Source organism: Pleurodeles waltl, chromosome 8 (genome assembly GCF_031143425.1).
Source record: "Pleurodeles waltl isolate 20211129_DDA chromosome 8, aPleWal1.hap1.20221129, whole genome shotgun sequence".
NCBI lineage: Eukaryota > Metazoa > Chordata > Amphibia > Caudata > Salamandridae > Pleurodeles > Pleurodeles waltl.
This window is the reverse complement of record NC_090447.1, coordinates 710,254,204-710,279,068: the sequence shown is the minus strand read 5'-3', so window position 1 is coordinate 710,279,068 and position 24,865 is coordinate 710,254,204.

Below are 24,865 nucleotides of genomic sequence, written 5' to 3'. Positions count from 1 at the left end.
GCGGGCGGCCTCCGCCGCCCGTCAGGGTTAGAATCACCCCCATAGTTACAATTGCCTTTGTTTAATGTATTTTCATTTAATGTGATATTTCTCAGTTACTGCCTTATTTTCAGATAAAACAGCTTAAATTCAGAAAGAGGCATACCTTGGTCACTGTTTCAAAGCAGTACTTTCCGAAATAAAGCATTACCTCCTGAGGGACGGAGCCTAGCGGGCCCCAACATAGCCCCTCACTAGAGGGCTCTGGCAGCCAAAATCAAAATCCTACACAGATCCAGTCATATGGTGGGCTTATCGCTGACCTAATCCGTTGCAGCGGTCTCATTGAACAGCCACCCAAGTTTGCAGCCTGAGTCCGTGTCTGGGACTGAGGGCACGGAGGACCAGGCTGCAGGGCGAGGCCTGGGCCCTTGGTGGAGGGCTAGGACCATCAGGTCTTCCCGCTTTGCAGTGGTGAGTAGGAGGAGAGGGGTGGTCACCACTCTGACCTCACTGATCTGCCACTATCTTGGCATCCACAGCCCCCAGGTGGTGTGTGATCTATTGGGCCATGCATCCCTACAGCTGGAGCTTCACCAGCTGGAGCTGGTGGCTTAGTTGGGCCTGCACTTACTCTTCAAGACAAGGGCGGTGGCTGGAAGTGGCTTGGGATGCGCTTACCCCCCTTGTACATGTGATGTGGTTCCACCCGAGAGACTGCCCCCTGCCATGAGCAGACAGTGGAGCCCAGACTGCACCAGTTAATATTAATGCTAGACGACGTGGCCCTGCGAGTTCCAAGCCCCTGGTAGGTGCACACTAATTTCTCCTCCACCTGGCCTGTTCCTTGACGACTGCTGGGCATGCTCTGGACTTTGCTGGCCCTAGAAATTCCAGGCTGAAGAGAGGATACTGCCAGATGACTCCTCCGACCGTTCTGGTGGGGGACGCCCAACACGATAGGGACTCCTAGTCGATGTAAAAACCAACCTAAAAGCTATTGACACAAAGTTGGATATCCTTACTAGTTGTCTGGATCACCTGAAGCAGCGTGTAGACAAGCATGAAAGCAGGCTGGACCATTTAGAAAACTGAGTATCTGACGCGGATGAAACCCAGGCTGATTCCAAGGAACATCTTTTGCAAGTGGATAAGATTTTCAACCTCACCAAGGCTAAAAATGAAGATTTGGAAGCGATTTCACCTCAAAACAACACTAGGATTACTGGAGTCCTGGAATCCACAGCTATCAATAAAATGGAGAACTTTGTGGAGTCCATGGTCTGCAAACTTTTCGGGGAGACTCTGTCCAGTCTTTATGGTACAGAGGGCACATCGCTCTCTTGGCCGCCATCCCTCACGCCGGGTGCCCTGGCTCGACCCATTGTTGCATGACTTCTAAACTGTAGGGATTGGAACGTTGTTCTGACGCTTGCCCATGAGTGCCGGACAGTCCACTACCAGGGGAACAAACTTTCATTCTATCCAGACTTCACTCTGTCTGTACAGGCCACTCGGCAGGAATTCTTACCAGCCAAGAGACTCTTCAAAAAGCAGAAATTCCATATGCCCATCTTGACCCCTCCAAACCTCGCAACCCTTTTGAAGGAAAGCTTCACTTCTTCACCAATGCTAAATCAGCCTTTAGAAAATGTGCTAAACACATCACCGTAAAAACGCTGACTTCCAGATGTTCACTACACAGCTCTGGAGAGAATCCCCTCAGCAACAATGACTAATAGACTGGCCTACCTGTATATGCCAGGAGACTTCCTCCCCAGCACAGGTGTGATTGGGCCGACTGGCATGATTTCTAGACTGGCATGGATATGGATCATGGCTGGCAGCAGGCCCCACCCCCGGGACCTACCATGAACACTAGTTTGCAAACTATTCATGGAGAGTCCGCTGTCAGATCCTTTGGTGCTTGACGACCATTCGGTCACCCTGCCAGAAATTGGCTGGGTCATTCACCTGGCTCTTCTCCACTTCCAGGGATGTTTTCCGGACTCTCTGTTGCATCTATAGTGGGGTGTTGGGATGTGGGGAGGGGGTGTCTTACTCAACCACGTTTGGGGGTTGGAGTGGGAAAGGTGTGGGATGAGGTTGCTAGATTTATCTGTTGTTTGTTGTTGTTTATTTTTCTTTTCCAGGTCCCTGACACAGTCTGCTTGATCATTCCTACCTCTCTAGACATTGTCCACCCCATGGCATTCCTTTACATCCCCCATACGTATTTATCTCAAAGCACGATGACATCAACCAAATGTGTCACCTGGAACATCTACGGGCTTAACGACCTCAGGAAAGCTTGCTTAGTACATGCATACCAAACCAGACAACAGGTAGATGTCTCTTTCTCCAGGAGCTCCACTTAACACAATAGTATGCTCCACTGCTGCATGCCAGACGTTGCGGGGAGTCTTACACCTCCCTGTCCTCTAGCTATATCAGAGGCATAGCTAGCTTCCTAGGCAAAGGCTTGCATTGGCAATTGAGACGGGCCCTCATCAATGAGGGTTGTCGCTATGTTCTTCTTGCTAGCAACCTACCTAGACAACCCGCTATACTGGCCACTGTTTATGGCCTCAACATTGATTACCCTGAGTCCTTCTCAGACAAATGGAGGCCGATAACTAGCCTGGGGCAATATTGTGGGGCGGCAACTTCAATGTGATACTGGACGACTGGCAGGACCGATGGGGGTCTCCAGACGTCCACGTCCAAATGCTGCAGTGACACTTCACACGATCATTCATGACAACCATTTACAAGACATTTGGTGACACACACACATGCTAATAGCGCACAGGGTACCTGTGTCACAGTCTTTTACAAAGCATGGTCCAGAATAGATTACTGGCTGATTTCCAGAGAAGTCCAGACTTGAGTCACAAAAGTAACACATCTACTTTGCACCCTTCAGATCATGCCCCTGTCCTGCTGGAGTTACTAATCCCCCAGAGCGCCCCCTCTGCCTTCAATTTGCACTTGCCACCTGGGCATTACAAGATACAGCATTCTGCAAGTAGGCCCACAAAGAGATTGTGGAGTACCTTGCACATAATAAGGGTTCCAAAAGTTCTCCGTCCACACTGTGGGAAGCCTTGAGGGGACATCTGCAGTACATGCATTGCAAAATAATTAGATATCCTGAAGGCCCTACAGGGGAGGTTTATGCAATTAGAACACAACATTCATGCCCTTGAGCTGGAGTACTTCTGCTCTAACAGTATAGCTACTATGGCTGCTATTCTGGATAAACTGACAGAGTTCTTTGAAGAGGCTATCCGAGACACTAAATACTTAGACTGCTACGCACAGGCCCACCGATATGGGGAGGGTGGTCACCCATGTAGGGCCCCAGCAGGTATCCTCCGCAACCCTTGGGCCTCCACCCATGTTGTGGAATTGCTAGATGATAACCTAGACCTTCAATCCAGCCCCTGGGGCTTTTGGAAACAATGACCTCCTTCTACTCTAAACTTTATACCGCTACCCCAGTACATGTCAAGGGTTAACTATTTACTTATCTGGGCACTATCCAACTCTTATGGCTAGACTGGGTCCACCAGGACTACTTGGATTCATCTATCACAGTGAAATAAATTATACAGGTCATCCAAAGTCTTCTAAGTGACAAGGCACTGGGTTTGTATGGCTTACTCACCTACCTCTGTAAAGCACTGTTTTAGGGATCTCTTGATCGAGGTTCTTCCCTACCATCCCCTCAGATAGGCGGTCATTGTGATGCTTCTCAAGTCAGATAAACCTGCCTGCCATTGCGATTCTTACCGGTTGATTTAAATGATAAATGTAGATAACAAGATCTTTGCAAATATCTCAGCAAACCGCTGGCTTCCCATGTTGCCCAGGATTGTGAGACCTCACCAGTCTGGGTTCACCCCAGGCCGCTCAACATCACATAACATCCGCACTATCTTAGGGGTCATGACCCGTCTAGACCCCCAGATTCCAGCAGTGGACATCCTACTTGATGCCACAAAGGTGTTCGACTCTCGGGAGGTTCTACCTCTTTCTATTTCTCATACATCTTGGTCTAAGTTCTCGATTCCTTCGCCAGATACAACTCCTCTACACCTTACCCACTGCCAGAGTATGGCTCAACAGTATATCAGACTCATTTCCGATTACTCATGGAACACGCCATGGCTGTTCATTGTCACCAATTCCATTTGCTGTGGCGATAGAGCCTCTGGCGGCGCGACTTAGGCAACATCATGCCTACCGAGGCCTTGGTTTTATAGCTAAGGGGTTGGTGGTTTCAATGTATGAGGACGACGTAACCATGTACATCTGTCAGCAATAAACATTATACATATATTTTTTAAAACACTTACCTCCACAGACTCCCAGCCTTCCTTCCGGTATCTCCTAATGCTGCTCAGAGCAGCATCAGGATTGTCTGGGGGTGCCTAACCAGGGCGCTCCCAGGCAGACTGGGAGCTGTGCCTGCTTTCTCTAGCCCGGTAACACAGTGCCGGCTGGAGAGAGCATACTGCACATGTTGGTTTGGCCGGCCCGAGACGGCCGACCAAACACACATGCACTCTGAGGGGAGTGCAATCCCCTCACTGCTCGTCACCCTCGTGGCCCCACCCCTTTACAAGAAAACAATGATAAACACAGTTTATTATCGTTTTCTTGTAAAGGTGTTGCAGCTGCTGCTGCTGGCGTGGATTGACGCTCTTCCGCTCTAACGGTATACCCTATAAGGTACAGGGGATGGAGATAGTCATGGTGGAGTGCATGCATTGGGCGTGGGATGGCATGAGGAGGCGCGCTGGGCTCTCTTGCCTATACGCTCCCTCTATACCTCTTCGACATAACCTTCCGTTACCTCCCTTGCCGGATGTGGGCGCCAGGACGAGTGCACATGGGCAAGACCTCACAATCTTCTCTGACCAGTACCCAGAGGACCATTTTATACCACCATTTGAGGTCTCCACAAATTTACATCTCACTACCCTAGAAATATTCCTATACTATCAACTTAGAGCCACCTGCCATGCATTACAAAACACATTCCCAGCTCCCCCTCTGACACGCCAGGCTCTGGAGCATATGCTCTCAAATCCATCACTAGGTAAACTTGTTACCTGCCTATATTCTATCATGCAGACCTCAGCGTCGATCATAACACCAGCGCCACGCACGGCATGAAAGGTGCACACAGATCCCCCATTGTAGACACCAAATCGTCTTACTGCTGCTGTCAGACAAAGACTGTCTCACCCAATTCCAGACTGCGATTGCTGCACTTCAAGTTTTTACACTGACAACACCTCATCCCAATTCAGCTTTTAAGAATGGGGCTTGCTGAGGATAAAGACTGCCTTAGGCGTTCCTCGCCACAAGACTCCTTCATACACCTTGCATGAGAATGTCCGAGAGTGGCAGAGATTTAGGAGGGGGTGTTCTCAACTTTTCCCACTATCACTGGACACCTTCCCCCACACTGTCCTCTGGTTGGCCTCCTGGCCTATGTCAAGGAAGCACCAGCTTGCGACTGCCGACTTACTACTGTGCTCCTTCTCCTGGCCAAGCACAGAGTGGCCATGCACTGGGGCCGATGGCCTGCTCACATTGTAAATGTTTGGTTACAGGATTCAACATGCTGTCAGGAGCAGCTGTCTCACTTCTGGGAACATATGTCCTTGTGATCCTACCCAAAGAACATATGGGAACCCTTCCTATCTTTCCTGCATCAAAGGGACTCCCCCACATCTCCATCGGGAAAGGCAAATTCTGGGGATAAGCTCTTACACTCTGGATCTTAAAAGCTTCATTATCTAGTCAAAGAGGGATAACACAATGCTGTGCCCTAGTATGTCTTGCATACAGACCTGGTGCTCTGGTCACTTTGTCTAAACTAAATGTAGATGGATCTTAAGTAACATTGTCATTATGCCTTGCAATACTCTGATACAGTGCTTCCCGCCTCCCCCCTCTCTCTCCTCCCTCCCCTTCCCTGGCAATTCCTCCCCCTACCCGAGTACCCTTCTCCATCTTACCTCGAGCTGTTGTAGCAGTTGTACTGTTTTTCTGACTTACATGCCAATAAAAAAAATATAAAAGAAAAAATAACATTACCTCCTCATCTCTATCCTCCTGTTCACAGTCCTGGCAAGGTGAATTATTCCTGCCTCAGACAGACTTATACCATGCAATAAGGATCATTGATCTTGATTCAAAAGTCTGTCATCAGCTTCCATGATTATGGAATAGAAGAGTGTCCCTATGTCCGCCACACCTTCTGTAATCTTTCTACGTTCAAACAATGTAATTTCTATTATGTTTAATGTGCTAAGCTCTACCCAGAAAAGCAGATCAACATACTTGAGTCAGATTTTCTTCTCCGACTGCTGACGCACTCCCCAGTCATATGCTGGGCTTGGGAGTTTCTGCTAGTGCCGGTGGCCAGGCCATTTGAGAACCTAATTGGTGTCCCAGCCCCACGCCGGTGTAGGTTTGTGTATCGGGCACAGAGGAGGCAAAGGAGTTCAATTTTTATGATTGACTTCTTGCGGTGGTGATATTATAAATTTGGGTTCTCCTATTGAAGAGACGTTGCTACTAGCTGGTACTACTCTTTCCTTCTGTCAGCCATGGAGGGAGGAAAAGCTTCTTCAAAGGAGCACAATGTCCTGCCTATCGAGGAGGAGGAAGAGGCTGTAGATATCTCTAGAGCAAATCCACTGAGCCTCATCAAGAAAGCTGTAGATATGTCTCTCTCTCTGAACTCAGACAAAGAGAAAGAAAACCTGGATGAATAGGGAAAGTACATCCAAAGCACCAAGCTCTGTGATCTCTTGGGACACATAAGGGAGACGCTAGGTTGCAATGAGAAACCTCAGCATCAAGAAGGCTTTTACACTTAATATAATGGGAGTTGGCTGGATGATTTGACCTACTGTTGAAAAGATGGAAGGATACAGATAAGTTACAAAGTCCTTGTTTCCCAAGAAAGAGGTATGCCCTGCAAAATTTTGAGAGCAGTCTTCTCACTTCTCAAAATCTCAAAGATAACACCTTTTTAGCATCATGGCTTCCACCTCTTCACTAAATTCAGAGGAATCTTCTGCCAGGTGGTGGATAGAAAGGTGTAGGCTACTCTTAGGTCATTCGATACATTTGATTTTGCAAACCAACATATATGTGGCATTTGCCATATAAGTTCTCCTTGAGGATTTTCTGCACTTGTTTGACTGTCTACAGGAGAAGGATGATCCTACACTTATTTTGTCCAAGATGGAACTCCCAATTCCAATCAGATGTGACATTTGGGCTCAAAAAGCGTTAATTCAAAAACTGCCATTTACAGGATGAAAAATATTTGCTTTGGAGCTGGGCAGGGTGGTCTAAAAAGCAGCTGAGGAGAAAAAGATTTGAGTCCTTTAAGACAGTCACTTGGTAGAAGTTTTTTTGTTGAAACATCAGCTTCAGAAGCCACAGACAAACTGCCCTTTCATGGCCAGGCTCGAGAGTGCTGCATTCTCAAGTAAAACCTGACCACTTACTCCTTAAAGTTTCAAAAAACTAATCCAGCTAAGGATGTTTTTCATCAGTGGGAAAATCATGTTATAGACACATGGGTTCTCAAGATCATCAAGGAGGGGTATTTGATACCTCTCTCCCACAAGTCTCAAATGCAACGATTCCTTGCCACGTCCTTACCAAAAAACAAACTAAAAAGGCACTATATGCTTCTAAGTATCCTAGCACTCTTAGAGGAAGGAGCAGTAGTTGCGGTTCTGGAACATGAAAAAAATACAGAGTTCTATTCTAATTTCTTTTCAGTGCCAAACGTTGGTAGCAGGTTTCTGGAAGTATTGAACCTGAAAGCACTGAACAAATATATGTTAGTGGAGAAACTGCACATGATATCTCTACAAGCGATCATACCTCTGATATCCAAAGGTGACTTTCTGCCTACTTCATGTCCCTGTCCATACAGAGAGTCAAGTATTGCTATATTTCGGAGTAGGAAACCAGCATCTGCAATCCCAAACTCTATCATTTGGCCTGGCAACCTCTCCCAGAGTTTTCACTAAGGCACTGGAGCCTGCCCTTGCTCACCTTCAATTACTTGGTTTGTCAATGTTCCCACATCTTGATGGACAGTTGTTGTGTGCCTTTTCATTTTTAAAGGCTGAAGAAGCTGTGAGGGAAAATTACCTGAGTGTTACATGACTTGGGTTTCATAATCGACCTTCAGAAGACCCTGCTTCCACCTTTGCAAAGTAAAGCATTCTTCGGAGCCCAGCTCAAAACACAGATGGGTTGATTCTTCCTGCCTCACAACGGAATACTCTTTATACAATACAACCTCAACACTCAGAGGGTTATTACAACTTTGGAGGAGGTGTTAATCCATCCCAAAAGTGACGGTAAAGTGACGGATATACCACCAGCCATATTACGAGTCCATTATATCCTATAGAACTCATAATACGGCTGGTGATATATCCGTCACATTTGGGACGGATTAACACCTCCTCCAAAGTTGTAATAACCCCCTCAGTGTCTTCCAGGGATTGGTTGAAGATTAAGAGACAGATTTCCTCATCTACAGAAGTAGTCCCATGGGCGTGTTTCCACCCGAAAGCCTTCAAGAATCACCCCCTTCGACTTTGGGCCCTGAGCTTCCAGGAGTTTGAATGCCAGATCTAGGGGACGCCTCAAAATTATCAGGCATAGCAATGGTGGTTGGTAGAAAACAACCTTTCGAGACGAGTTCCTCTTTATCTTCTTCTTCCAGTGCAGATGATTACTGATGCAAGCATAAGAGGCTGGGAAGCAACCCTTGTGGATCAAGAAATAAAGAGACAATAGTTGAGGGACGAGAGAATGCATTCCTCCTTCTAAAGAGAGTCTGCAGCAGTCTGAAAGGGGAAACATCCTTTATGCCGACTTTTTTATAACGAAGTCCTGGTTAACTAAAGCGGAACAACGCTTTCTTTCACCACAACTTCGTTATTTTGTGCCTTAGCCACGCATGTCCTGAACAACGAACATGCATGGTTAAGGTACAAACAAGGGAGTCAGCTGGGGAGGACGACGCAGATGAGGCGACGACTCAGGTAAGTGGGGGGTTTTAGGTTTTGGGGTGGGGTTGGGGGGTGGGGCGTTTTAGGTTTTGGGGAGGGTGTTGGGGGTTGGGGTTTTAGGTTTTGGGGTGGGGTTGGGGGGGTGGGGCGTTTTTGGTTTTGGGGAGGGGGTGGGGGGTCGGGGTTTTAGGTTTTGGGTTGAGGGGTGGGGCGTTTTAGGTTTTGGGGAGGGTGTTGGGGGTCGAGGTTTTAGGTTTTGGGGTGGGGTTGGGGGGGGTGGTGCGTTTTTGGTTTTGGGGAGGGGATGGGGGGTCGGGGTTTTAGGTTTTGGGGTGGGGTTCGGGGGGTGGGGCGTTTTAGGTTTTGGGGAGGGGGTTGGGGGTCGGGGTTTTAGGTTTTGGGGTGGGGTTGGGGGGGTGGGGTGAGGCATGCAGGATCAATGGGTGCCTGTTACTAATGACTTTACCAGGAATGCCTTTACAACGAAATATCGTTGTTAAGGTATTCGTGGTAAAGGCATTAGTAGTAACAACGAGGTCGGTGTTCCGACCTCGTTGTTTAGGCACCTGTTGTTTTGTCAGTCGGCATTCCGTCGTACAACCGTCTGAAAGGCTCTGCAAGCTTACACTCCCTAGTTAAAAGAATCCAATATAGTGTCTAGAACAGACATTCGAGTGATGAGAGCCTTTTTGAATACCTGAATATTGTCTGTTAGCACACAGATATTCACTTGGATGGATTAAGACATTTTCACTTTAACTGTGGTGTACATCCAAGGTTGAATTCTTACGTAATGTATCATCTGTCTGTCCAGGAATTCAATCAGATTTGTGCATGATACGGTGTTCTGCACTGAGACATGGTGTTGCAAGCTTGGGTGATAGATGTTCTCTCAGTCCCATGGCCAAAGGGAATTCTTTAAGCCTTCCCGCCAGTTTTCCTCTTCCTGAGGGTGCTTCGGAAAATTTGGGAGGAAAGAACGTTGTTGATTCTAGTAGCAGCCCTGGATTTCTGTCCTGATGTCTCTAACCAGGGGGGATTATCTTCACCTATACCACAGATGAACACTCTTCAGTTACCTCTCCTGACATCAATCCAGCTAAAAAAATTATGTTTGATGGCCTGGAACTTGAGAGGTTAGGTTTATCTCAGCTGGGGTGTTAGAATAATTTGTCAAAAATATCTATTCTTCTAGGAATCCTTCAACCTTAAACTGCTATAGAAAACATGGGTGGCCTTTCCAAAAATGGATAATTTTCAAAGGAGTGTGACCCCCTAACCTAACATTCATTTCAAATGCTAGAGCTCTTTTGAGATGGCTTTTTGAAAGTGTTAACACCTTCGACCCTGTCTGCCCAGTGGGCAACCACTAAACCTCTTCATGTGTGCTGGGACTGTTTGGATATCTCTTTGCTGTTCTTATGACTTTTGAAGAGTTTTAGATTACATACAAAGTCATATTGCAACTTGGGATTTAGCTATAGTACTTAACAGGCTATGGCAGGCCCCCATTTAACCTTTAGAAGATGTAGAACTAGGCTGACTCTCTTTGAAGAGAGCTTTCCCTATTGCCATTACATCAGCAAGACTAGGGGAGTTGGGAGCATTACTAGTCATATCCTATCCTTATTTCCGTTTTTTCTGAGATAGGATAGTTCTCAAATTAGATCCCAAATGTATTCCCGAAGTGAACTCCTGGTTTCATCTATCCTAGGAAATCAACTTGCTGTTCTTTCATTCACAGACAGGCTCTCAAATTCCTTCATCTCTGGAAAACTGTTATGCCATAAGTATCCACCTGGTTCACGCCAAAGAGTTCAGGTCATCTACTCTTTATTTATTTCCGGTATTTCTGGTGGGTCCATAAACAGGGGTAAGAAGTCATCCTCCTAAACTACAGGTGATTATGTCAAGCTTGTAATTTCTCAATCATACAAATCTCCTCCAGAATCCATTTGGGGATGTGCATAAGGTTGGTCTGAGCATCCTAGACAGAGCTAGAAGTTGGGAGGAGGGTGCTCGTCTCTATAAGAGATATGCAAAGTCACTACATGGTAATTGTCATTTACATTTGTACATTATTTTAGACTGGACTTCAATGATAAACTGAACTGTAATCTTGTTCCATGTTTTGAAAACAGCAATGAGGTTATTATTGTTTTAATAAAAAAGGTAATAAGCATGAGTTGATTGTCGGTACAGCTTCATGGATCTTCACATATCGTCATCTAGTCAGGACAGGGATGAAGAGGGCAGAGATTAAGGAGTACTGAACCAATTTCTTACTGATAACCTTAATTACCAAGTTTTGTAGTTCTTCTCAGCGCAGTTCACATCCCTCTCTCCCGTACGTGTACATCTGAAGAAGTCGTGTGAAATATAGGAGATGGGTTTGGGGAATGAAACTCTTCTACTTCGTTATCATGGAGGTAGAAAAACCTGACGTGATCTTCCTGACCGAAACCTGGCTCCATGAGGAGTCTGAACCAGATATTGCCCAGGTTTTATCCCCTGATTGCTATATTACTCGTCGAGACAGAAAAGATAGGAAGGGAGGAGGTCTTACAATCATATCAAAAGCAACTTTTACTTGTATAACTGAACCCCTTTCACTTCCCAATTGTAAAAGTATGACATTCACCATTTCCCTGTCCATTGCACGCACATTCTCCGGAGTCTTAATTTACAGAATTTTCATACAATCGCACTCTTTCCATTCCTAAGCAAGGTGTTAGAAAAACACGGCAATAGTTATTTTTCAGAATTTATTGAGAACAACAACCACTTTCACTCCACTCAAACAGGTTTTTGGTCTAAGTGCTGTACCAAAACAGACCTCCTAGTGGTAGTGAAGGATGCAAAACGGAGACTAGACAAAGAAAACACGTCAGACCTAAGTGCTGCCTTTGATAATGTAAGGCCCGATATCCTCCTTAAAAGGAAGGATTCACATGGCCAGAGTGTCAAGGAAAGGTCTGGACTGGCTCAGCTCCTTTCTGAAGGACAGATCCTTTCAGGTGTTTGATAAATCTTGCTAATTCCCTTCAACTGTGGAGTCCCACAGGGGTACCTATGAGTTGCACTATTTTTAATCTGTACATGCAACCACTAGTAAACCTCGTGACTCACTTCAGGATCTCCATAGCTTCCAATGAGGATGATACCCAGGTGGTATTTTTGCTCACCCCGACCTGGACTCTGCAGCCCTCTTGTCTGGAGTTAGTAGCCAGCTGGATGAATAAATCATGTTTTAGGCTGAACGGATCCAACACTGAAATTATGATTCTTGGGAGCAATCCACATCCACAATGAGCAGGGTTTGGCCAGAACGCCTTGGTCTACCCCCTGCCTCCAAAACAGTTATAGGAGGTATGGTTGGATATAATTCTTTGAATGGAAACTCAGGCCACCAAACTCTCAGCCAGCTTCATATGGAATCCTACATATGTTACGTAAAATATTTCTTCTGCTCCCCCAGACGTCAAGGAGGCTGGTAGTCCAGGTACTGATTCTATCCTGCTTGGACTATGGCGGCTTGCACTTCCGGGTGCACCCAAGGAAGTTATCTGAAAAGTACTGGTCATACAAAATGCAGTGAAACCCATGTTGCTAGGGATCCCCAGACACACTTCTGCCAGACAATGTCTGACAGATCTCCATTAGCTCCCAGATGCCCAAGGAATTGAATTCAAGGCTCAATGACCGCACATAGAGCCCTTTGTTCACAAGGACCTCACATCTTACGCAGTTGGTCACCTCCTACACCCCCAAAATGGCACTAAGATCCACCAACGCACGTCCAGCAGTTATTCCCCCAATTAGAAAAGCCAGAAATGAAGGACGGTTTCAGTGTTGACAAACTCTGGAACTCCCTCCCCCTGCCTTGAGGACAACTGGCAACAAGCTGCCCCTCTAAAAACTTCTTAAGATAAGGGTATTTAAAAACTAGCCCCATTATGATTTCCAGGGTGATCTGTGTTGCAGTTTCCCTCAACTAGTGCTGGAATGCCTACGGGTGGTCATGTGCTTTATAAGTACGTCTAGTATAGTACAGTACAGTAGAAGAGACTTTTGAATAAGGATCAGAGATCCTTCTTGCATCGTAAAAGAATGTCGGAGGCAGGAATGCCTCCCCTAGTCAGGACCGGGACAAAGAGGATTGTGAATCGGGGTAATGAATATTACCGGGAAGCAATGGGTTCATGAACTGTACTCCTGCAGAAGCATAAACTAGCATTTGTAATGCAACGGTCCCGCATTTGCTCGAGTTAGAGCTATTAGCGTTGTAAATTCCTTACTGGACTTTTCTTGCCACATAAATTGAAATTGATAAGTAAAACAGTTGACATAAGGGAGCCGATTCAAAGCGCCATGGCCAGCACGAGCGCGAAGGAGAGACAGAAAAAGACGTTTACTCGCAGTCAAACGTATCGACAATTGTGCAATTATCCAAGTAACAGGGGCAGTCCACAAGGCAGTAACAAAACGGTCCCAAGGAGGGACAATTGTAAAGCATTTGGCAATGATGATAAATAATTTTTTTAAGGCAAGCCCACAAACGATTGAAAGTGATGGGTGTGTGGGGTGCGTGGTTAAAAGCTAACAATACATACAACAGGTTAATGTGCTTGCACGCTCAACCTATAAAAGGGATGAATCCCCTGAAAAAAAGTTAGTCACATCCATAAAACTAGAACCTCTCTAACTGGCCTCAGGTGCAAGGACAATGACCCATTGCACCACTAAAAGGCAAGTTTCTCAGTGTTATTTCAACACAATAGAAGCCAGTATCACACTTCTCAGGCATTCCCCAAGCCAATATAACACCTATACAGTTGGCTGCCCCCTGAGGATTATGGCAAGACTGCTATCATACTTCAAGTATGCAAACAGTCTTTATTTCTGCCTTGAAATCTAAGCAACAATATTTGCAGAAAAAGTCCCTGTACTAGCTTCTAATGGCCATTAGAGTTAAACGTGAGGCAATGACGCTAACCAATAAAGCTTTCAAAACTACAGTATGCAAAGATAAAATCTACGTAGACCTCAGAAATCTATGGCTGTCTAATCACTATCCCAGGTGCAGCAAATCATGTTTAGTAGTTCAAACAATCGGATTCTTGAAACCTCGACATCACCTCTGGTACAGGTTCTACCTCTACATCACGGACATTGAAAATAAAATTACATTTTCTTATAAATTACCAACAATGATAGCGGTCCGTCCAAGCCAGAAGAGCCCTAAACACTGCTGCATTCCTTCCAGCCAATGGGTGTCCTTTGTACCACGATCAAGCATTACTCCAGAAATACTAAAGCACAATATCTTCAAATGTGAGCTTGTAGTAATGCATATGTAATTTTTCCTCTATCCAGAATTCTTCAACAAATATAAAAATGTTGAAAAAATATTAGCGTGAAAAAAAAGAGTTAAAACAAAATAAAGAAAAATGGCAGACATGAACATCTTAAACTATAAATACGATACAAAGAGGAGTCCTATATATCTTTAGACAACCTGTTATTTTATGAAGTCCTTGTTGTATAGTCTCTCAAGCTTGATTCTGTGGTGAGCAGCTTTAATTGACGGACATTTCTTTAATAAACAGAGAAGGTTTTAAAATACTCGAGCCATCCACTCAGGGCCGGCTTTGGCGCTGGGGGCGCCTGAGCGAAAGTATTTTTTGGTGCCTCCACCATGACCACCTTCTCAGATTCTTTTACTATCGCCCAGCAAATGTGCCCCTTATCTCTCCATGGCCCCCCCTTTCATAAGTGTTTTAAAGGGCTAGTAAAGGCTGGCTTTACTAATCAACTCAATTACTACATAAAATATAGTTCTGTTCTTTGCAGCAGGCATATTAACCCTCTACGCTTTACGGCGAGTCAGAGCTGCCACTCGACAAAACTGCCCTCTCTCTAACAGGAACATTAATCACAAGAGGTATCTGTATATTTTGTTTCCTGAAGCCTGGATGCATAAGGAACTTTTCAGGAGGTGCTTTTAAATTGCAAGTTTCGAAAGTCATTGCTAAACACAGGTCCTCACTGAGGTCAGCGCCGCCCTATCCATGTCAGCACCGGTGCGGTCGCACCACTCGCACTGCCCTAAAGCCGTCCCTGCATCCACTGCAGTTTACGCGTTTCCATCCTTATGCCTTCAGCTCTTCCCCTCTTAACTATCTGTCTCTTTCCTTTGGGAATAGAGGGCATCCATGGATGCACAAGGAATTCGCGCAGTGTTTTTTACCGCGCGTGGTGATCCATGGCGTCTCTGCTGTTTACTCCCTCACCCCTGACAGCGGTTGTCACCGCTTGATATGTTGGCATGAGGGGTGGAAATGAATTATCCTGGATTCCTCAAGTTTTAACAAGGCTCAAGTATTTTCCTAGTAACAAGAAGCGGAAATGAGCCCAAATGTTTGGTTTAAATTTCTAGATCAATTAAGAACTTGTTAACCCCTTCGCAGCCAGCCCTTTTCCCCTCAGGTGCTGAGCTTTTTTTTGACTGTGTGGGTAAGTTCGCACTTACGTCCTCATAACATTTTGTCCACATTGTGGGAAAGTACCGTCTTGCCTGGCATGTTACCCCCATATTTCACTGTATATATGTTGTTTTAGTTGTATGTGTCACTGGGACCCTGCCAGCCAGGGCCCCAGTGCTCATAAGTGTGGGCTGTATGTGTTACCTGTGTTATGACTAACTGTCTCACTGAGGCTCTGCTAACCAGAACCTCAGTGGTTATGCTCTCTCATTTCTTTCCAAATTGTCACTAACAGGCTAGTGACCAATTTCACCAATTTACATTGGCATACTGGAACACCCTTATAATTCCTTAGTATATGGTACTGAGGTACCCAGGGTATTGGGGTTCCAGGAGATCCCTATGGGCTGCAGTATCTCTTGTGCCACCCATAGGGAGATCTGACAATTCTTACAAAGGCCTGCCAGTGCAGCCTGAGTGAAATAACGTCCACGTTATTTCACAGCCATTTACCACTGCACTTAAGTAACTTATAAGTCACCTATATGTCTAACCTTTACCTGGTAAAGGTTGGGTGCTAAGTTACTTAATGTGTGGGCACCCTGGCACTAGCCAAGGTGCTCCCACATTGTTCAGGGCAAATTCCCCGGACTTTGTGAGCGCGGGGACACCATTACACGCGTGCACTATACATATGTCACGACATATGTATACCATCACAATGGTAACTCCAAACATGGCCATGTAACATGTCTAAGATGATGGAATTGTCACCCCAATGCCATTCTGGCATTGGGGAGACAATTCCATGATCCCCCGAGTCTCTAGCTCAGACCCGGGTATTGCCAAACTACCTTTCCCGGGGTTTCACTGCAGCTGCTGCTGCTGCCAACCCCTCAGACAGGTTTCTGCCCTCCTGGGGTCCAGCCAGGCTTGGCCCAGGAAGGCAGAACAAAGGACTTCCTCAGAGAGAGGGTGTTACACCCTCTCCCTTTGGAAAAAGGTGTCAGGGCTGGGGAGGAGTAACCTCCCCCAGCCTCTGGAAATGCTTTGATGGGCACAGATGGTGCCCATCTCTGCATAAGCCAGTCTACACCAGTTCAGGGATCCCCCAGCCCTGCTCTGGCGTGCAACTGGACAAAGGAAAGGGGAGTGGCCACTCCCCTGACCTGCACCTCCCCTGGGAGGTGCCCAGAGCTCCTCCAGTGTGCTCCAGACCTCTGCCATCTTGGAAACAGAGGTGCTGCTGGCACACTGGACTGCTCTGAGTGGCCAGTGCCAGCAGGTGACGTCAGAGACTCCTTCTGATAGGCTCCTTCAGGTGTTGCTAGCCTATCCTCTCTCCTAGGTAGCCAAACCTCCTTTTCTGGCTATTTAGGGTCTCTGCTTTGGGGAATTCTTTAGATAACGAATGCAAGAGCTCATCAGAGCTCCTCTGCATCTCTCTCTTCACCTTCTGCCAAGGAATCGACTGCTGACCGTGCTGGAAGCCTGCAAAACTGCAACAAAGTAGCAAAGACGACTACTGCGACCTTGTAACGCTGATCATGCCGCCTTCTCGACTGTTTTCTTGGTGGTGCATGCTGTGGGGGGAGTCTGCCTCCTCTCTGCACTAGAAGCTCCGAAGAAATCTCCTGTGGGTCGACGGAATCTTCCCCCTGCAACCACAGGCACCAAAGAACTGCATCACCGGTCCTCTGGGTCTCCTCTCAGCACGACGAGCGAGGTCCCTTGAACTCAGCAACTCTGTCCAAGTGACTCCCACAGTCCAGTGACTCTTCAGTCCAAGTTTGGTGGAGGTAAGTCCTTGCCTCCCCACGCTACACTGCATTGCTGGGAACCATGTGTTTTGCAGCTACTCCGGCTCCTGTGCACTCTTCCAGGATTTCCTTTGTGCACAGCCAAGCCTGGGTCCCGGCACTCTAACCTGCAGTGCACGACCTCCTGAGTTGTCCTCCGGCGTCGTGGGACCCTCTTTTGTGACTTCGGGTGAGCTCCAGTTCACTCCACTTTGTAGTGCCTGTTCCGGCACTTCTGCAGGTGCTCCTTGCTTCTGAGAGGGCTCCTTGTCTTGCTAGGCGACCCCTCTGTCCCCTCACGCAATTGGCGACATCCTGGTCCCTCCCGGGCCACAGCAGCATCCAAAAACCCTAACAGCGACCCTTGCAGCTAGCAAGGCTTGTTTATGGTCTTTCTGCACGGAAACACGTCTGCACGACTCTTCATGACATGGGACATCCATCCGCAAAAGGGGAAGTTTCTAGCCCTTGTCGTTCTTGCAGAATCCACAGCTTCTACCATCCAGTGGCAGCTTCTTTGCACCCACAGCTGGCATTTCCTGGGCATCTGCCCACTCCCGACTTGATCGTGACTTTTGGACTTGTTCCCTCTGTTCCACAGGTACTCTCGTCAGGAAATCCATTGTTGTTGCATTGCTGGTGTTGGTCTTCCTTGCAGAATTCTCCTATCACGACTTCTGTGCTCTTTGGGGAAATTAGGTGCTCTTTGCACCCACTTTTCAGGGTCTTGGGGTGGGCTATTTTGATAACCTTCACTGTTTCCTTACAGTCCCAGCGACCCTCTACAAGGTCACATAGGTTTGGGGTCCATTTGTGGTTCGCTTTCCACTTCTAGAGTATATGGTTTGTGTTGTCCCTATCCCTATGTGCCCCCGTTGCATTCCATTGTGACTATACATTGTTTGCACTGTTTTCTATTGCTATTACTGCATATTTTGGTATTGTGTACAGATATCTTGTGTATATTTGCCATCCTCATACTGAGGGTACTCACTGAGATACTTTGGCATATTGTCATAAAAATAAAGTACCTTTATTTTTAGTATATCTGTGTATTGTGTTTTCTTATGATATTGTGCATATGACACTAGTGGTACTGTAGGAGCTTCACTCGTCTCCTAGTTCAGCCTAAGCTGCTCTGCTAAGCTACCTTTTCTATCAGCCTAAGCTTCCAGACACCCCTCTGCACTAATAAGGGATACCTGGACCTGGTGCAAGGTGTAAGTACCCCTTGGTACCCACTACAAGCCAGGCCAGCCTCCTACATTGGTTGTGCAGCGGTGGGATAAGTACTTGCAACTACTTACCACTTTGTCATATTGTACTTTTCATAAGAGAAAAATATACAAAACAAGTTCAGTGTATGTACACCTAACCAAAAAGTTTTGCTTTTCTTCTCTTACTCTTTTGCTAAGTGCTGAAAAGTACCTCTAAAACTTTCAAAAAGTTCTTAAAAAGTTTTAAATGTTTTTTTTCTGTTCTTTAAGAAAGTTCTGAAACTTTCTCTTTCTTTTTCTGTCCCTTAAACCTTTTCTATAATGTCTGGTACAGGCCAAACTGTTGATCTGACCAAACTTGCTTATGATCACCTTAGCTGGAAAGGAGCAAGGAGTCTCTGCATTGAAAGAGGTTTAGGGGTAGGGAAGAATCCCTCTAGAGAACTGTTAGTTAATATGCTCATTGAACAAGATAAGACCTTAGTTGGCACTTCTGGTGAGAGATTAGCTGATGGTTCCCACTCTGATTCTGGGGCACCCCTGGTAAAGGAGTTAAAGGGAACCTTCCCAACCTGCCCATTAGCAGACCACCTAGCAGGGTTGGTACTGATGTGAGTTCTCATCACAGTATAGAGGTAACTCCTTTAGGCCAGGTTGTTAGAGTGCCATCTGTTAGGGACAGGTCTCCCTCTGTTCATTCTCACCATTCTTCTGTGTCAAGGCATGCCCAACCCACCCTCCCTGAAGACAGAGTGTTAGAAAGGGAGCTCAATAGATTGAGAGTGGAAGAATCCAGGCTGAAGCTCAAGAAGCAACAGCTGAATTTAGATAGACAAGCATTTGACTTAGAAAAAGAAAGACAGAGGTTGGGGTTTGGACCCCATGGTGGCAGCAGCAGTATTACAGATAGTAATCCTGTAAAAGAGCATGATTCTAAGAATCTGCACAAGATAGTTCCCCCTTACAAGGAGGGGGGTGACATTAACAAGTGGTTTGCTGCACTTGAGAGGGCCTGTAATGTACAGGGGGTCCCTCAAAGGCAGTGGGCTGCTATCCTATGGCTATCTTTCAGTGGAAAGGGTAGGGATAGGCTCCTTACTGTTAAGGAAAGTGATGCCAATGATTTTACAGTTCTTAAGAATGCACTCCTTGATGGTTATGGCTTAACCACTGAACAGTACAGGATCAAGTTCAGAGAAACCAAAAAGGAGTCGTCACAAGACTGGGTAGACTTTGTTGACCATTCAGCGAAGGCCTTGGAGGGGTGGTTACATGGCAGTAAAGTTTCTGACTATGAAAGCCTATATAACTTAATCCTGAGAGAGCATATTCTTAATAATTGTGAGTCTGATTTGTTACACCAGTACCTGGTAGACTCTGATCTGACCTCTCCCCAAGAATTGGGAAAGAAGGCAGACAAATGGGTCAGAACAAGGGTGAACAGAAAAGTTCATACAGGGGGTGACAAGGATGGCAAGAAGAAGGATGGTAAGTCTTCTGACAAGGGTGGGGACAAATCTAAAAATGAGTCTTCATCAGGCCCACAAAAACACTCTGGTGGGGGTGGTGGGCCCAAATCCTCTTCAAATCAAAACAAAGAAAAGAAACCATGGTGCTATTTATGTAAAATAAAAGGCCATTGGACAACAGATCCCAGTTGTCCAAAGAAAATCACCAAGCCTCCTACCACTGCAACCCCTGCTGCTACACCTAGTGCCCCTAGTAATGGCAGTGGTGGTGGGAGCAAACCTACTAATAGCCAATCCAAGGGAGTAGCTGGGCTCACTTTTGGTAATTTAGTTGTGGTTGGTCCTGTTCGGGAGACCACGGAGGCTGTGTTAGTATCTGAGGGGGCTATTGATTTAGCCACCTTGGTTGCTTGTCCCCTTAATATGGATAAGTACAAGCAACTACCCCTAATAAATGGTGTTGAGGTTCAGGCCTACAGGGACACAGGTGCCAGTGTTACAATGGTAATAGAGAAACTGGTCCACCCTGAACAACACCTGCTTGGTCACCAGTACCAAGTGACTGATGCTCATAACAACACTCTTAGCCACCCCATGGCTGTTGTGAATCTCAACTGGGGGGGGGGGTTTACTGGTCCAAAGAAAGTTGTGGTTGCCTCAGATTTACCTGTAGACGGTCTACTAGGGAACGATTTAAAGACATCAGCTTGGGCAGAAGTGGAGTTGGAGGCTCATCCAGCAATGCTGGGCATTTAAGGGCATTTTTGCTTTAACCAGGGCTCAGGCCAAAAAGCAAAAAGGACAGGGTGACTTGGATTCTGGAAGAATGGACCAAGTGTTCCCTAAAGCTAGGGTTAGTAAAGGTAAAACACTACCTACTATCCCTCCCTCTACAGTGGATTCAACTTCTGAGGAAGAAGAATTTCCACCCTGTGCAGAACCTACACCAGAGGAGCCAGAAGCAGACACTGCTGAGTTTTTGGGTGAAGGGGGGCCTGCCAGGGAGGAGCTGAGTGTGGCACAGCATACCTGTCCCACAATAGAGGGTCTAAGGCAGCAAGCTGTCAAACAAGCAAATGGGGATGCCAGTGACATTCACAGAGTTTACTGGGAGGACAACCTTTTGTATACTGAAGCAAGGGATCCACAACCTGGAGCTGCCAGGAGATTGGTGATTCCTCAGGAATACAGAACGTTCCTCCTAACTCTAGCCCATGACATTCCCTTAGCTGGACATTTGGGGCAAATGAAAACTTGGGACAGGCTTGTCCCCTTGTTTCATTGGCCTAGAATGTCAGAGGACACAAAGGAATTTTGGAAGTCCTGTGAAACCTGTCAAGCCAGTGGCAAAACAGGTGGCACCCCAAAGGCACCCCTTATTCCACTGCCTGTGGTTGGGGTTCCCTTTGAAAGGGTAGGGGTTGACATAGTTGGCCCCCTTGTCCCTCCTACTGCTTCAGGCAATAGGTTTATCTTAGTGGTAGTGGACCATGCCACCAGATATCCTGAAGCAATTCCTCTAAGGACCACTGCAGCTCCTGCAGTGGCAAAGGCCCTCCTGGGAATCTTTTCCAGGGTGGGCTTCCCAAAAGAGGTGGTATCAGACAGGGGAAGCAATTTCATGTCTGCTTACTTAAAGGCCATGTGGAAGGAATGTGGTGTGACATACAAGTTCACCACACCCTATCATCCACAAACAAATGGACTGGTTGAGAGGTTTAATGAAACTCTCAAAGGAATGATAATGGGACTCCCTGAAAAACTCCGCAGCAGATGGGATATACTGTTACCTTGCCTCCTTTTTGTTTACAGGGTGGTACCCCAAAAAGGAGTGGGCTTCAGCCCCTTTGAACTCCTATTTGGACACCCTGTAAGAGGTCCTCTAACACTTGTGAAGGAGGGTTGGGAACAACCTTTAAAAGCTCCTAAGCAAGACATAGTGGACTATGTACTTGGCCTAAGATCTAGGATGGCTGAGTACATGAAAAAGGCCAGTAAAAACCCTCAGGCCAACCAAGAGCTCCAAAAGCAATGGCATGACCAGAAGGCTGTTCTGGTTCAGTACCAACCAGGCCAGAAAGTGTGGGTCTTGGAGCCTGTGGCCCCAAGAGCACTCCAAGACAAATGGAGTGGACCCCACATTATTGTTGAGAAAAAGGGTGAAGTCACCTACTTAGTTGACTTAGGCACTGCCAGGAGTCACCTTAGGGTGCTCCATGTCAATCGCCTGAAACCCTACTATGACAGGGCTGATCTCACCCTGCTCATGGCAACAGATGAGGGAGAGGAAGAAGAGAGTGACCCTCTCCCTGATCTCTTCTCTTCCACAGAACAAAATGCTCTAGTGGAAGGTGTAGTTCTAGCAGATTGTCTTACTGCTGAGCAGAAAGACCACTGCATAAATCTCCTGGGTCAGTTTTCTGAACTCTTTTCTACTGTGCCAGGCACCACTTCTTGGTGTGAGCACACTATAGATACTGGAGACAGCTTGCCTTTCAAAAGTAAGATCTATAGGCAGCCTGACCATGTCAGGGACTGCATAAAACAAGAGGTTCAGAAAATGCTTGAACTGGAAGTGGTTGAGCACTCTGAAAGTCCATGGGTCTCTCCTGTGGTACTTGTACCAAAACCTCATTCCAAAGATGGAAAGAAGGAAATGAGATTTTGTGTAGACTATAGAGGTCTCAACCAAGTAACCAAAACTGATGCTCACCCTATACCCAGGGCAGATGAGCTAATAGATACACTGGCATCTGCCAAGTATCTAAGCACCTTTGATTTGACTGCAGGGTATTGGCAGATCAAGTTATCAGAGGATGCAAAAGCAAAAACTGCATTTTCAACCATTGGAGGGCACTACCAATTCACAGTAATACCTTTTGGGTTGAAAAATGCACCTGCCACTTTTCAGAGGTTGGTGAATACAGTCCTGCAAGGGTTGGAGGCTTTTAGTGCAGCATATCTAGATGATATAGCTGTCTTTAGCTCCAGCTGGGATGATCACCTGGTCCACCTATGTAAAGTTTTGGAGGCCCTGCAAAAGGCAGGCCTCACTATCAAGGCTTCAAAGTGCCAGATAGGGCAGGGAAAGGTGGTTTATCTGGGACACCTGGTAGGTGGAGAACAGATTGCACCACTTCAGGGGCAAATCCAAACTATTAGAGATTGTGTTCCCCCTACAACTCAGACTCAGGTGAGAGCCTTCTTAGGCCTCACTGGGTACTACAGGAGGTTCATAAAGAACTATGGCTCCATTGCAGCCCCTCTTAATGTCCTCACATCTAAGAAAATGCCTAAGAAGGTATTATGGACAGCAAACTGTCAGAAAGCTTTTGAGGTGCTGAAGCAGGCCATGTGCTCTGCACCTGTCCTGAAAAGCCCCTGTTACTCCCCAAAATTCATTGTCCAAACTGATGCATCTGAATTAGGGGTAGGGGCAGCCTTATCACAACTTAATTCTGAGGGCCAGGATCAACCTGTTGCTTTTATCAGCAGGAGGTTGACCCCTAGAGAAAAGCGTTGGTCTGCCATAGAGAGGGAGGCCTTTGCTGTGGTCTGGGCACTGAAGAAGTTGAGGCCATACCTGTTTGGCACTCACTTCATTGTTCAGACAGACCACAAACCTCTACTTTGGCTAAAACAAATGAAAGGTGAAAATCCTAAATTGTTGAGGTGGTTCATATCCCTACAGGGAATGGACTATACAGTGGAACATAGACCTGGGAGTACCCACTCCAATGCAGATGTACTCTCCAGATATTTCCACTTAGACAATGAAGACTCATCAGGTCATGGCTAGTCTTATTGTCCTTCGTTTGGGGGGGGGTTGTGTAGGAAAGTACCATCATGCCTGGCATGTTACCCCCATATTTCACTGTATATATGTTGTTTTAGTTGTATGTGTCACTGGGACCCTGCCAGCCAGGGCCCCAGTGCTCATAAGTGTGCCCTGTATGTGTTACCTGTGTTATGACTAACAGTCTCACTGAGGCTCTGCTATCCAGAACCTCAGTGGTTATGCTCTCTCATTTCTTTCCAAATTGTCACTAACAGACTAGTGACCAATTTCACCAATTTACATTGGCATACTGGAACACCCTTACAATTCCCTAGTATATGGTACTGAGGTACCCAGGGTATTGGGGTTCCAGGAGATCCCTATGGGCTGCAGTATTTCTTCTGCCAACCATAGGGAGATCTGACAATTCTTACACAGGCCTGCCAGTGCAGCCTGAGTGAAATAACGTCCACGTTACTTCACAGCCATTTACCACTGCACTTAAGTAACTTGTAAGTCACCTATATGTCTAACCTTTACCTGGTAAAGGTTGGGTGCTAAGTTACTTAGTGTGTGGGCACCCTGGCACTAGCCAAGGTGCTCCCACATTGTTCAGGGCAAATTCCCCAGACTTTCTGAGTGCGGGGACACCATTACACGCGTGCACTATACATATGTACCGACATATGTATAACGTCACAATGGTAACTCCGAACATGGCCATGTAACATGTCTAAGATCATGGAATTGTCACCCCAATGCCATTCTGGTATTGGGGAGACAATTCCATGATCCCCCGAGTCTCTAGCTCAGACCCGGGTATTGCCAAACTACCTTTCCCGGGGTTTCACTGCAGCTGCTGCTGCTGCCAACCCCTCAGACAGGTTTCTGCCCTCCTGGGGTCCAGCCAGGCTTGGCCCAGGAAGGCAGAACAAAGGACTTCCTCAGAGAGAGGGTGTTACACCCTCTCCCTTTGGAAAAAGGTGTCAGGGCTGGGGAGGAGAAACCTCCCCCAGCCTCTGGAAATGCTTTGATGGGCACAGATGGTGCCCACCTCTGCATAAGCC